Source organism: Cupressus sempervirens, chromosome 8 (assembly GCF_028749045.1).
Source record: "Cupressus sempervirens isolate cs-2001-9-10 chromosome 8, ASM2874904v1, whole genome shotgun sequence".
Classification (NCBI taxonomy): Eukaryota; Viridiplantae; Streptophyta; class Pinopsida; order Cupressales; family Cupressaceae; genus Cupressus; species Cupressus sempervirens.
In genome coordinates this window covers 597,092,019-597,098,214 of record NC_143125.1, presented here as the reverse complement: position 1 = coordinate 597,098,214, position 6,196 = coordinate 597,092,019, and the positions used below count along the sequence as shown (strand labels likewise).

Below are 6,196 nucleotides of genomic sequence, written 5' to 3'. Positions count from 1 at the left end.
ATTAAAGATATCATATTAATTCTCCATTAAATTAAATCTTTAATTAATCTTTTTAATTAGACTTAATTAATAGAAAATACACCAAGGACTCATAAAGAAACATACGAAAAGCCATCATAGAAAAACACATACCAAATCAAACAAAAAGGGTTATAATCACGAAATTACATCATTTGATGCATTCAGAGGGTACTTAACTTAGATACTTGTCCTAATTATCAATTAGGACAATTGGGTAAAGGGTTTAGGATTTGGACTTAAGAGTTTATCTCCTTCTCTTACCATTGAGATAATGTGATAGGGTACGCTCATCCTAGCAATTCAGGGAAGTCGATACCCGGTACCTGCAACCTGCATAAAATCCACTCATGTACAAACACAATATTCTAAGCTAAACAGACAATGGCAGGAAGTGGTGCATCGTGTAGATCCTGACTAGCAAGTGACTACGACTCCCTTCCTTAACCACATCAGAAACACCATACATAAATAAAACAAACACACACACCATACACATGTAGTATGGGGTAAGTATCCATAAGAAAGCACATGTGATAGTAAACCATCTAACTAATCACATCGATAACTGAAAATATTGAATAATCATCATACATGCATGAAATATAGAGTACCAAGTAATCTCATCATATAATAAATTGAGTGTAAAACAACATATGATAATTTCTAAAATAATAATACTAATCATCAAACATAAATTGGCCTAAAAGAGTTTGGCAAGGATGACAGAAATGCGACTTAGGGGCAGGCACCACAAGTTACCAATGGATAGTCTTACTTCGTCTTTTAGTTTATGAATGATAATATCATTAGTTAAATTCTAGGATGCATCTTTATGACTAAACTTTGAGTCTTAATACTTATGAGATGGGAAAATAGATGAAAAAAAAAAAATATTAACATGATGAAAAGAAATTACACATAATGTTTCATGTTGAATACAATGTTATGTGCACAAGAAACCAATAAGAAGTCTACACAATCATTCTTCATTGAAAAAAGACTCTTAATTTTACAAGGGTGAAAATATTACCTCTCATTTGAATTAGAACGAAAGAAGAAAAAGAAAAACCACTCATGTACTGACTTGGCATTCTCAAGGTCTTGATGTATTTATTTTGATTTATGAAATTTAACATTAAATTTTTATTTATCAAATTTCACATCAAATATACTTATGTATTATCTTTGAGTCAAACTTGCATATTGAATACAATAACTACTATTGTTATACTTTTATATGGATTTAAAACTATAAGTACAAATACAATCATAGTTCATTACCTCACATTAAATAATGATGATATCATAAGATAAAGGGGAGGATATTGAACCCTATACTTTTGAGAAGAGGGATGACTAAATAAATAAATAAAATAGATGATAGCAAAGAAGTCATGTGCAATTTCTTTTCATTGAAAAAAGAAGTTACTAAGCAATTAAAAAAATAATAATCTCAAACCTAACCTAAAAATACCCTTCACTTTGTAAGGTTGATGATCATGTCCCTTTTTTAAATTCTAACGTAAGAAGAAAAGAAAAGAAAAACCTTTTAAAACTCTTGTGGTGACTTTTGAGATTGTCTATTTTGTGTTTATTGGTTCTTAATTACCATCCATTGAAATGATCATTCACTCATTGTTTACCTAGTTGTAAATAGTAACTTTTAGAGAGAGAAAAGATAACTAAAAATCTATTAATAAATTTCACATAAGCCAATAGTCATTCACTTGTATTCCTAAGAGTTGAAGTTTGTACAATTTAATTAAAGGACTTGTGGAGCATTATTGGTACCCATAATGCACGACTATTGGGGTATTAGTGCCCAAGTATTAGTAAAAACCATTTGTGAGAGGATAATATATTGGTTCTTAGAGGTATATGTATTTGGATCAATTATGCAATTTTTTGAGGTCATTTTAGTATATAGTTATTGTGGCATCTTGAAGTAGGTACAAACAACAATTCTAAATGACTACTTCTTACACCTTGTGTACACAATCTCATAATGTTCAACTTGACTATCCAAAGGCCATAACAATAGCTATACACAATTCATTTGTATACAAAGACATTCAAAAATAAAGGTCATTGAAACTGAATAAAATGTTTAGAAGCTTAGAAAGTGTGAAGTTAATTATAACAGGTGCCCCATAGTGGCATGTACTTGATGTTAATATTAGTTAATTACAATTCCATTGAATTTATATTATATGTAGGAATATTATTTATAAAGATTCTCAAAAGTTAAATACTTTTACCTAGAATATAAGAAAACTTATGTAATTTTAATATAATTTTTAAATTTAAGTATGCATATGATTTGATTGAGTTATAATTTAAAATTAATATTTAATTGAATTCATAAAATTTATCATCTTATAAATTTATTTTAAAATATTTTTATTAAAGTTTATATATAATCATAAACATATATCAAATATTAACTATATATTTATATATGCTTTAACTAAAATTAGTTAGATTGTTTAATGAATCTTTTAATATATTGTAAATATTTGTATTTATATTAGTGTTAATGCATATGTATAAATTGTATATAAAATATTGAACTTAGAATATGAAACAAAAATAATTAAGTCAATATTAAAAAGATTAAATTACACTTTAATAAAAAATTATTGTAGATTGTAGTATGAAGTTTTTGCTGAGAAAAAATGAATATGGAAGAAGCCTCAAGAAAAAGGCTCCTATAACACTTTTAGATAAAATACTTATATAATATATTTAGTTAATAAATAAATATAAAACTTTACAAATATTTTCACTTATATAATTTATTTAGTTAATAAATAAATATAAAACTTTACAAATATTTTGATTAAACACAAAAATTATTATTTTATGATTGGTTGATTCATTGAAAACTAATTTTCTAATTTGAGAAGTGAATTTGCCTACACAAGTACAATAATAACTATTCATACATTCTTATGAACTCTTCAATTTTCCACAACTCAAATTTCCACATTGAATATAACATCCAATTCTCCCAACATGAAAATACAATCATCTAAGAGTTAAATTTCACCATTTCATAACTTACTCAAATGTGATACCATTAAGGATCCATTAATAGATCCTTATGAACAAACTATTATCTTTATACTTACAAGATAGAAGATCATAATAAAAAAGAAAGAAAAGAGATAGTCATAAATAATAACAAAGAAATTAAAAAAATTACATAATGGAAATCTTACTCTCATCTTTAACTACAACCAAACAAAACCGTTGTAATGATTTTAGATTGTTTCTTCAAAGTCCCAAACATTTCCATACAAAATGTGTCCGTCTAGTAGTAAAACATGGCCCACATAAGTTGGTTAACATTTTAGTGATGACCTAAGTTAACACTGACAAAATGGGAGGATGAAGCAATACAATCGTAATGTAGAGGTAAAAGGATAAACATGCAGTCATTTTCTACCCCAAGTTGCAAACAAAGGAATTAGACAACTACTCCATCTTATTAGTTCCTGCCTACGGCAAGAATACTTATGCATTCATGCAGTGCATAAAAGTTAATTCTTCAAACCAATCAAATTTTATAACTAAATCAGTTCTAAAGTTTTCTATATAGTTTATTATTTTCATATATTTTTTAAATTAAAATATAACTAATTATCAAAATTCTTATTGGCTGAGCTCAAAAAAGGCAAGGAGAAAAATCTATTTTTCTAATAAAAAATAGAAAAAATTTAAATACAATAGGTTATACCAATTCAATGTCACATAAATAAATTTTTTATCTTATCTACTTCTCTGATTTTTTAATTATTCTTTTTGTCCACCGCCCCTCTCGTTACATATCATTCAAGCCCATCTGTATCCACCACCTCTCCTCCTTTGATATATGAGCTTTTGAATGCTACACTGCCATATCTTTATCCTGAAATTGATGATTGCAGTTGACGATTGCAGCATATACTTGCATGGGAAAGGAGATCAGGCATGGGAGTTGTTTTGAAGAAATGAAGGTATGAGGCTTCACAAGTCCAGCTTTGCTGGTGCTCTTGGTCCTTGTGGGTTCTTAGCACATATCTGCAAAATCAAAATTTTAATGTTTCTGGTTTGGCAGAATGGAAAAGACAGAAGAAGACAATGAGTATGAAGCTGATGTTGAAACTTTTGGGTTCCTTAAGGAGCTATTATTTGTGAGTTTTTTTCATCGTTACTTCTCACCAAAGGAAATGGAGTTAGTTTTCTTAGAATTTTAATTTTCTACTGCAACTTCTCTTCCAGGGTTTTTGAGAATTTTAATTTCTTGTTGCAACTTCTCTTCCAAGTTGTCTTGTAATACATTTGTCCACCATAACTGAATTTTCAAAATATTTATTTACTTTTGTTTTATACTTACACAAAAATGCATAGTGTAGACAAACATTTTACAAGCAAGAGCTAGTTCAAACCCTGCATTGACAACATATCCATTTATAGTGCCAATGATTGCCTTCTTGCAATGTTCCATCTGGTAAACTGGGTCCATATCCATGTTCTTCACATCCCCTTTAAAAACAGATTGGGCATCTGTCAAATCTTGTAAGTTAGATTCAACATGTTCAGTCTATCCATAGAAGTATAAACAAATTAAAGACTCAATAGAAAAAACCGAGAAATGGGTTGAGGAAACTTCACCACGCTAGAACAGAATGCATGATCGATTCCAGTAAAGATAGTAACTTTCACATCTGCATCAGCATTCAGAAACTTAAAAGCTTTTACCAAATCATTAAGCATGGGATTTGTTAGGGAATTTAGAGATTTGGGACTGTTAATGGTTACATAAGCTATCTCCTTGTCCCTTTTTTCCACCATAATAAGATCTTCAGACTTCTGAGAGCCCTCCATTGTTTGAGTTCTTTGTCAAACACTCTAATCAGATTCATAGATTAATTACAAAACAAAATGGAAAATCGAACTAAAATACTCTATTTAGAGATGATAAAATTCGTGCTCACCTGTGACTAAAATTTGAAATTTTCCTATCGTTGTGACAAAAATTAATCAATATAGAGATGATAAAATTAGCGATCACCAGTGATTAATAATTGAAATTTTCCTCTGATCAAAAAAGCTAATAATTGCAATTTTCCTATTGTTGTGACAACAGATTCATTCCGAAGAAGCTAACCTTCACATAGCCCACCTGGACACATTTTTACTAGCGATGCATAATCTCCATCTCTTTTGGAGAGAAAATGTTCATGTTTTCCTTTCTCTACAATCACTCCACCCTTCACCAACACTATGACATCTACATCCATGACAGGGGAGTAGTGAAACTGTGAGGAGTATACTGGCAAAGCCTATATGGTTTAAAATTTTCAGCTATTGGAAGAGCTCTATATTTTGATGAAACTATTTGAATTTGTTTAGAGACCATGTGAATGCAAAAACTAAAAATTCAGATTGAGAATTGAATGCTAAAAAGACGAGTGTATAAGGTCAGAAATAAAATTAAGCTGCCATTTAAAATGAATTAAAGGCTAATATCAACATTTAAGGCAAAAGAAATATAACTCTGCATAAAATCAGAATAGTAGCCTCCGAATGAAAAAATGCAAATGCAACGTACTAGCAACATAAAACAAATACAAACACAGGTAAAGTCCCAAATTTGGCCATACACAGTGAATGGTAGATAATGATTAAAAGCATGAAACAAATGATTGAAAACCCCATCGTTTATGAAACCCAATCCATATACGCCAAGGATGACAAAGATAATGAACATTTGAATAGATTTCATAATTGCATAGTTTTTGAAATACACTCCATCTTTTGACTATGTTTTTACAATTTGCATTTATAACTGCCAAATCAACTGAGATGATGATATTTTTGCATTTTTCACCTGTTCATGTTTTTGATGTGCTTCATAACCATGTTTTGCAAAAATATCAAGCAGAGCATTTTTGTTTCCTTACTTAGCAAAATGTATGTAATTTGATTCTTTTGCGGCTATCTATACCATGCCCTTCATTATTGCAAAAGCAAAGACTCCAGGCCTTGACGCGTATATTAACACCTGCCAAACATTTTACTTGTCTGGCATGATTGGTATCATGGCACGTTTCTGTTAATTGAAACATGTATACTATTTTTTTTATTTATATAATGTAGCTACAGGGGGAAATGTTTTAGAAGATGCATC

General features: G+C 29.4%; 1 pseudogene; it reads right to left on the bottom strand.

Annotated features, from left to right (window-relative positions):
* Window positions 1–4,029: 4,029 nt before the first annotated feature.
* On the bottom strand, window positions 4,030–4,890 carry LOC149543853 (putative enoyl-CoA hydratase 1, peroxisomal pseudogene; annotated as a pseudogene).
* Window positions 4,891–6,196: the final 1,306 nt, after the last annotated feature.